Source organism: Pan paniscus, chromosome 14, assembly GCF_029289425.2.
Source record: "Pan paniscus chromosome 14, NHGRI_mPanPan1-v2.0_pri, whole genome shotgun sequence".
Taxonomy (NCBI): domain Eukaryota; kingdom Metazoa; phylum Chordata; class Mammalia; order Primates; family Hominidae; genus Pan; species Pan paniscus.
This window is the reverse complement of record NC_073263.2, coordinates 74,696,225-74,704,905: the sequence shown is the minus strand read 5'-3', so window position 1 is coordinate 74,704,905 and position 8,681 is coordinate 74,696,225. Positions and strand designations below refer to the sequence as shown.

General features: G+C 40.3%; 1 non-coding gene across 1 annotated transcript; it reads left to right on the top strand.

The window, feature by feature from the left end:
• Positions 1–7,407: 7,407 nt before the first annotated feature.
• LOC112436965 (U6 spliceosomal RNA) lies at positions 7,408–7,511 on the top strand. Its single transcript, XR_003025628.1, has one exon. It is a non-coding gene; the product is annotated as a U6 spliceosomal RNA (small nuclear RNA).
• Positions 7,512–8,681: the final 1,170 nt, after the last annotated feature.

Sequence of the window (8,681 nt, the reverse complement as noted above, 5' to 3'; positions counted from 1 at the left end):
ATTCCAGACATTAATTCTATTAAATATCTAGTCTCAGCTTTCTGTTAGTAAGTTTAGTGAGAAAAAGAAAAGTGCAAAAATAAGTCTAGGTTATCACAGAATATCTTTTTGTGATATTCCTGGTACCTGTACACTTATCTGGAAGAAGGTAGGGGAGAGAATAACTAAGTCAGCATCTCATAAAGTAATATAAAATTAGTTCTCTCCTTCAGCTGCAAATAAATCAGTTCTAAGACAAGGAGTTACCTCATAGTAATGGAATTACGCCTTTAGAGTTACTCCCCATACATGGAGAAAGAATAATGGTGCTTATGAGCCCCACACCAGAGGAAATATTGGAATATGGTCAATAAAATAGTGATGTTTTTCTCTTTTGCATACAGAGACTAGAGGACCATACATCAAAATTACTCAACGTTGGAGAGGCAAGCAAGTTAATCTCGACTGGGAAACACAGTCCCACAAATTGTGTATTATTAAACATATTTTCAAGGACACTAGGGACAACAGTCAGAAGCAGAAATTAAAGAACAAATTAGGGGCTGGGCACGGTGGCTCACGCCTGTAATCCCAACACTTTGGGAGGCTGAGGCAGATGGATCACTTGAGGTCACGAGAGTTCAAGACCAGACTGACCAACACAGCGAAACCCTGTCTCTGCTAAAAATACAAAATTAACCGGGCATGGTGGTGCATGCCTATAATCCCAGCTACTCAAGAGGCTGAGGCAGGAGACTCGCTTGAACCCAGTAGGTGGAGCTTGCAATGAGCTGAGATTGTGCCACTGTACTCCTGCCTGGGCAACAGAGTGAAACTCCGTCTCAAAATAAATAAATAAATAAAAATAAAGAAAGAACAAATTAGGGAGAATTTGCAGTTAAAGATGGTAGACCAAACATATGCATTTATTTCCCTCTCTCTAGAAACTCCCTGAAATTATAGTAAAGAGACTTTTGTGAAGAGCACCATTCCCAAGGACAAAGAGAAAAGAAGAGAAAATATCAAAACCTTTTTTTTTCCATTTAAAAATAGAGCTTGGACAGTAAAAAGGACTAGTCAGTCAAGGTGGCTCATGCCTATAATCCCAGCACTTTGGGAGGCCGAGGCGGGTGGATCACCTGAGATCAGGAGTTTGAGACCAGCCTGGCCAACATGGTGAAACCCCATCTCTACTAAAAATGCAAAAATTAGCCTGGCATGGTGGCGCGTGCCTATAATCCCAGCTATTCAGGAGGCTGAGGCAGGAGAATCTCTTGAACCCAGGAGGCAGAGGCTGCAGTGAGCTGAAATTGTGAGATGAGGCTGCACTGCAGCCTGGGCGACAGAGTGAGACTGTGTCTCAAAAAAAAAAAAAAGATAAAAATGAAAGTAAAAAGGACAAATGCTAATAAAGTAAGAAGTCCATGAAGAAAGCTTCAAGAGAGATGTGTCCAAGAAGATGAAACTGATAGAACCACCTGATGAGCTTGAATATAAAATATTAAGAAGGAAGTTTAAGGATGGTTAAAGAAAAAATAAAACAGAAAAAAAGGCTAATTAAAGAATGAAGAATAGGACAATTATGTACTTCGATGAATTTTTTAAATGGTTCAAGAAAGCAAAAATAATCATAGTATACCACATAGCTCAGGTGTAAATAATATTCACATAGTCATAAAGTCATAATCTGGTAAGTGCTGAAGATTAATCTAAACCAAATTATGATACTCTATGTAGGAGGGATGGGGGATGTGTGTGTGTGTGTGTGTGTGTGTGTGTGTGTGTGTGTGTGTGTGTGTGTGTATTTGAGACTAATCAAGGGCTGGGCATGGTGGCTCACATCTGTACTCCCAGCCCTTTGGGAGGACAAGGCAGAAGGATCACTTGAGCCCAGGAGCTCAAGACTGGCCTGGGCAATATAGTGAGACCCCATCTGTACAAAAAAAAAATCATAAAAAGAGAAAAAGAGAATATTACTAAAGAGCTGAATTCTCATCTTCCATATCAGGAAGTAAGTAGACAATACCTTAACTGAAAAATCTTGATATAGCACTATAAGTAATAAGCAGTTGCTCAGTGACGTGGCTATAATTCTCAAAAGTAACAACTAAAAGTTTGACAGAGGACGCTTCTAAAGAGCCTAAAAATGGAGAAGAGAGGCAGGCAGGTGAGAACTGGTTTTCATACTTCTTGTAGGATTATTTAACTCTTTAAACTATAAGCATTAATAACTCTAATAAAAATAAAATGTTTTAAATTAAGGTGGATTTTCATCTTTTATACAAGGAAAAGTAAATAAAAGTCTAATGGCCTAAGAGGAGAAAAAAATTACCATAAACTGGGAAGTGTCTGAAAGTGAGCAAATAAGGGAAAGACCATTTTAACTTGAAGAATGCATGTTTCAAAGCTGGTAGACTAATCCTTTCCTCAGATGTCATCCAAAGCCAACAAGAAGAGCAAGAAGCAATAAAAACTTCCTCACCAGTGAAACTGATAGACATCTGTAGCCCGAAACAGTAAAATGCAAAGACCCAACACTCGTGGAGAAGCAGTAACTAGCATGGCCCAGAGCATGAAGTGAAACCTAAGAGCCTAGACTAGAAGCTAGTATGTTGGCCCTCAGGCTCAAGAACTAGAAGCATCAGATACTGAAGATGGTGACAGAGAGGGTGTTGCTGAAAAGAGAGGGCTTCACTGAAAGTCTATACAAAGAGCATTTGGACTCCAGACCCCAACTCTCCCCTCTGCAGTCAAGGGTCTACCCCTCCCCACCTTCACAAGAGGTAGGAGGTTTATTCTCTGGAGCCACTGAATCAAGCTTGAGATGCCTAATCGTTGGGCAGTAGGCACTGTGTAGGGCAGAGCTCAGGTGCTGAAAGCAAAGTAGAGGCATTAAGAAAAACTCTGTGTACAGAACCACATGATACCAGGCCTGGTCCAGTGGCTCATGCCTGTAATCCCAGCACTTTGGGAGGCCGAGGTGGGAGGATCTCCTGAGGCCAGGAGTTCAAGACCAGCCTGGCCAACATGGTGAAACCCCATCTTTACTAAAAATACAAAAATTAGCCAGACGTGGTGGCACGTAATCCCAGTGACTCAGGAGGCTGAGGCGGGGGAATCATTTGAATCCAGGAGGCGGAGGTTGCAGTGAGCCAAGATCACGCCATTGCACTCCAGCCTGTACGACAGAGCGAGACTCGGTATCAAAAAAAAAGAACCACATGATCCCAGCCCAGCTCCAAGGATATCTGCAAACCTCTATGAAAACCTCTACTCCCTTCAAAGAGGAGCACCCAAGAACAGTAAGCGCTGTAAACACCCTTCCTATGGAGCCCAAGAAACAGTGAACATCTCAGGGCAACTATGATGCCCCAAAGACAAGAGGCCCATTCTCAAACTTTTTAGACTGCCTACATTAGCCCCTTTTGTCCCCACCCCAAAAAATGACACACTGCATTTCCTAACAAGAGATGAGTAGGGACCCTGGCCATTTTTCATTTAGTTTAGAAAAAAACAACACAGATGTATGTTTTTCTTGCATCCAAGCATTGTGGTTGTCACACTTGTCATTGTTCAAACTATTTCTTCTGCCACAAGTGCCCTCCAGCCCCTCATCTTCCTGGTAAAATCTTCATTCCAAGAACACCCAGAAAGATGTCTTCTTTCTCTAGTTTTCCTTTTTTCTCTTCCACTTGGCAGAATTAATTACCCTTGCATGTTTATTCCCATAGATCTTTCAGCTTACCTTCAAGACAGCACTTTGTTCTACTGTACCCTTGTCATTACCTTGGGTGTGTGTATCTGTACTGGATTACGAACTCCTTGGTGAAAAAAAAAATGTGTCCTATCCTTCCTTGAATCGCCAATATCTCCAATCTCTTGGATCAAAGTCTGTTGAGAATCAGCTAGTGCCATCAAAGGACTCGCTATCATCTTCCAGGAATTCCACAAAGCCTGAGGAGCTGCCTACGTATTGGGGAAAATTAGCATAGTATACTCCGTGTAAGAATGCAACACTAAATATATTTATTACTTTTGTGTAATAAAAACCATGAAAGTTTTTTTTTTTTGGAGACAGAGTTTTGCGCTTGTCGCCCAGGCTGGAGTGATATGGCGCGATCTCAGCTCACTGCAACCACTGCCTCCTGGGTTCAAGCGATTCTCCTGCCTCAGCCTCCCAAGTAGCTGCGACTATAGACACACACCACCATGCCCGGCTAATTTTTGTACTTTTAGTAGAGACAGGGTTTCACCATATTGGCCAGTCTGGTCTTGAACTCCTGACCTCAAGTGATCCACCTGCCTTGGCCTCCCAAAGTGCTGGGATTACAGGCATGAGCCACCGTGCCCAGCCTGAAAGTTTCTTTAAGCTAGAAATAACACCCTAGAAATATATGTACCCATGAGCTTCACTTTCATTCTTGGGGGAAAAATCACCACCCAATCAATTCAGGAAACACTTTTAAGAAAGCTTGGTCCTGAATAATAAGCAGCATGGTTCCTAATAACTAACCAGTTTGGATCATCTAGTTCCCCACATCAGAGGGACAGTTTTGGGAGAATAAGAAGGGGAATTTAACAAAGCCCTTGTCAGCATCTTAGAAAGTATGGGACATGCTTGTAACCACATGCTGGTTGTCTGACTACACAAGGAAGGCCTGGAAGAAGTGATCTATAGGACTTTCTCTATGGCCTATGCTCTAGACCTTATTGTGTTTTGTTTTTGTTTTTGTTTTTTTTCACTTGCTCAGTCTCTTTATTTAGTGGCACACATAGAATGAATGAATTAGCTCTTACTTGCAGCATACTTAATAAGTCTGATCTTGCTTATAGAAATTGGATCTTAATATTTCATTCTCAGAATACTTCAAAACATAAGCCACAGTTTTTCTTTCAAGGATGTGGAAAGCATTCCTCATTCAAATCTGATTAATGGTTTTATAAAGTATGTACCTCATTTTTATTAGCCATTATCTTCATGCTGGATTCTAATATTCTTTTTGATGGTGATGTGTTCAACGACAGAAACTTATAGAGAGAAAATTCCTTCTCAATTTATAAACAAAAATTTTAAAAGCAGCATTTTTGATGTGGTAGGAAGATATTTATGACAAAAGCAGCTACTGCCCTAAACTGGCAAAAACAACAAAAGAACAAACTGTTATTTAACCTTTAAATAACGAGTCTCTATTTGCTATAAATCTACAAATATTTTAAATATATTTCCTCCTACTGCAATAAAAATTAAGATAACTCTCTGTTTAACAGTTTTTGAAGAGTTAATTTTATAAGGAAATAAAAAAGATTGACTTGCCTCCTGAATGTCCAGTGATGAACTGAACCCTAATTTCCCTACCTCAACAACATAAAAATGATGTAAAGTGGATCAAAGTACGTAACAAGTTAATATTAAAAATGCTTCTTCATATGGTCTTTCACTAAAATAATCAACGTAAAAATAATGTAAAAATGTGTTTTTGCTTGAAGATGTAGTGAATGTTCAAGGAATCACAATTTTTGAGCTTTTACATCCAGAGTACTATACTATGTGAAAATGCTACAGTGTCTAGGCCTTACTGTTAACAGCAGGAACTACTCTTAGTGTGTTTAGCCCTGGAGGATCACAGCAGAGGCCAATGAGAAACATCCCACTTGATATTGCCACAGTCCAGAGCAGTTGGACCCTTTCAAACAATCCCCTTTGACAATGAGCTCACCATTAAAAATCTTAACACAAGAGGTAACCAACATCCCTCCTGAGAGGGATGCATTAAATACACAGAAAGGAAGAATTTACAGTACAGGAACTAGGAGTAACAGAACAATCTGAAAGGGAGTTTAAAATAAGTTTGGAGCTGGGAGAGGTAGCAAGAAGCTGTAGTCCCAACTACTGGGAGGCTGAGGCAGGAGGATTGCTAGAGCCCAGAAGTGCAAATTCAGCCTGGACAACATAGCAAGACCCTGTCTCAATTTTAAAAAGAATACAAAGGCGTGCAGTGAAAAGAGCATTACATCATCCTGGACAAATCACTTTAAATGATAATATTAATAACTTTGTTTGAAATGTGTATAGAGCTTGAGAAAGAATAGAATCTACAAGGCAAGAACAGGACATTATTTTTTAAATTATCTCCATATTTTTAAATGGGCTAAATGAAATAGTAGAGATGAAAATATTGAGGCTGGGCGCAGTGGCTCACACCTGTAATCCCAACACTTTTCAAGGCCAAGGTGGGTGGATCATGAAGTCAGGAGTTTGAGACCAGCCTGGCCAACGTGGAGAAACCCTGTCTCTAATAAAAATACAAAAATTAGCCGAGTGTGGTGGCGCATGCCTGTAATCCCAGCTGCTTGGGAAGCTGAGACAGGAGAATCACTTGAACTCAGGAGGCAGAGGTTGCAGTGAACCAAGATTGCTCCAGTCCAGGCGACAGAGTGAGACTCTGACTCAATAAAAAAAAAGAAAAGAAAAGAAAAGAAAAAAGAAAGGAAAATATTGTCACTTGGATTTTCAAACTTTTCTATAGGTAGAACATTATTCTCGGGCCTGGTACAAAGTATAGCTTTTAGACTCCATGTACATTCAGCCTTTTTTTTTTTTTTTTTTTTTTTTTGAGACAGGTTCTCACCCTGTCACCCAGGCTGGAGTTCAGTGGCACGATCATGGCTCACTGCAGCTTCAACCTGTTGGGCTCAGGCAATCCTCCCATCTCAGCCTCCCATGCAGCTGGGACTACAGGCATGAGCCACCTTAGTGTCATATTCAGCTAATTTTTTTTTTCTTCAGTTGAGATGAAGTCTCACTTTGTCTCAAACTTCTGGTCTTGAACTCCTGAGCTCAAGCAAACCTCCCGCCTCAGCCTCCCAAAGTGCTGGGATTACAGGCATAAGCCACCACACCTAGACCCTGCATTCAGTTTCAAAGAATCTTTAACAGAGTTCTCCAGCCTGGATTCCTCACTAGGGTTCCTTCTCATACACCATTTCCAAGAAATTGTTGCATGCTACCATGTGACCAGCATTAAGCTGGAGGGGAGGGGAGTGGAGTGGTAATAAAATGAAGGCCAGCCTCTGCCCTTGAAGAATTTACTGTCTAGTAAGAAAGTGATTTCTGTGAGAGAGGTACAAGAATCGAATATATTCTAATGATGAAACCTGTCATTGTAACAGTTACCACGTGCCCAGCTCTATATAAAATGCCCACTCTATTGCATTTTGTAATCCTCATAACACTATAAGATCCGTATTATCATCCCCATTTTACCATGGAGAAAACAGGTGCTCAGAATGTAATAGTAACTTTCCCAGGTCAAACAAACAGTAAATTTTAGAGTTAGAATTTCAACCCATGTCTTCTGACCCCAGCACCACCCACCCACCTCCTCTTTTTTTGCTATACTTGACTGCATTTGCACAAAATGCTTTCAGGTGCTCGCTTCAGCAGCACATCTACTCAAATTGGAACAATACAGAGATTAGCATGACCCCTGGGCAAGGATGACACGCAAATTCATGAAGCATTCCATAAAAAGACAACAAAAAGTAAAGATGCTTTCGGAGCTTGCAGGAAGGAGAAATGGTTTGACCTCATAAAAGTCTCTGTCTTCCTCTTAATAGGACCCCTTTTTTTCTACACCATAATAAAACAATCATCACTCAGAGCATAATGTTTTGTCTAAAAAGTCAATAAATTATGCATAAGTCATGGTTCCAACTTATAAGGAGCTTCTACTTTAGATAGAAAGTGAAGAGAAAACTATATCTTGTGTAAATATTATAATATGTAAATAATATATGTGTAATGTATAAAAATGAATGCTAAGAAGAACAGTAAAGATAGTCAAATAGTCAAAGAAAGCAGCATGAAGGAAAGGATAGGAGAAGAAAAGCAAAGGAGTCAAAGAAGAATAGAAAGATCATAGTGGGCCAGGTGCAGTGGATCGCACCTGTAATCCCAGCACTTTGGGAGGCAGAGGTGGGTGGATCACCTGAGGTCGGGAGTTTGAGACCAGCCTGGCTAACATGATGAAACGCCATCTCTACTGAAAATACAAAAATTACCCGGGCATGGTGGCAGGTGCCTGTAATCTCAGCTACTCGGGAGGCTGACACAGGAGAATCACTTGAACCTGGGAAGCAGAGATTGCAGTGAGCCGAGATTAAGCCACTGCACTCCAGCCTGGGCAACAAGAGTAAAACTCCATCTAAAAAAAAAAAATAGTCGTAGGGAAGTCGACTCAAAGGTTTGGGAAATTTAATCCCTGTGTTCACATGAACATCGGCAGTTTTTCAATCCTGGCTCTTCTATTTACCAACTGTTTGAAAGGTATTATTAACCTCTGAACCTCAAGTGTCAATTTCTTTATCTCTCAAATGGGGCTAAGAATTCCAGCTTACAAGGAGCCTCTACTTTAGATAGAAAGTGGGGGGGGATCTATAATCATGTGTAATTATTATATTTATATAAAATTTATGCAATATAAATATTATGCAGGCTTTTGTCAGAACTAAATGAGATACTTTATGTGACATGCTCAGTGCCCTACACATCCCCAGAAGTCAACAAATGTCAGAAATACACGTGTATATTATTCCATCAAAAGCTGAGAAAATTGAGGGAAATGTAATTATAGCCTTCTAGAATATGAAGGGTTTTGAAAGAAAAGATGATAACTGTTTTCCATGTTCACAGAGGAGATAAC